This window comes from Wasmannia auropunctata, unplaced genomic scaffold, assembly GCF_000956235.1.
Source record: "Wasmannia auropunctata unplaced genomic scaffold, wasmannia.A_1.0 LD335427.1, whole genome shotgun sequence".
NCBI classification, from domain to species: Eukaryota; Metazoa; Arthropoda; class Insecta; order Hymenoptera; family Formicidae; genus Wasmannia; species Wasmannia auropunctata.
Genome location: NW_012027463.1, coordinates 1 through 450, shown reverse-complemented (window position 1 = coordinate 450; position 450 = coordinate 1).

The window sequence follows — 450 nt, the reverse complement described above, 5'->3', positions numbered from 1 at the left end:
AATCAGAGCGCTTGGCGTGCGGAGTAGCGGAACGCTACGCGACGGAAAGATTTTTGCTCCGTGGGACTCCGACGTAGACGCATCAGCACTCGGCGGCCTCAGCGGCTAGCGCGCTGCGTGGCCGCATGAAATGGGACTATAGGGAGCGCGCGGACCATGGAGAGAGACCGCCTCATCGCCCGTGTCAGTTTTCGGCGGACGATTAGGAGTAAAGAGCGAGATGCCAATATATATAACCGGCGCGCAATAAGATAATTCACGAATGTGATTGCCGGGGCGGTTAGATTCGGAAGTCGAAAGAAACGATCAAGTCGAAACAATCGGCAATGACGGCTTCTATATATAAAACTGTTTGCTGTTTGAACTTCATTCATTTGAATAAATTAATAGTTATTTTCCTATATGCTTTAATTATGATCGTTTTTAGGAGCTACTCGTGCAGTTAAATAA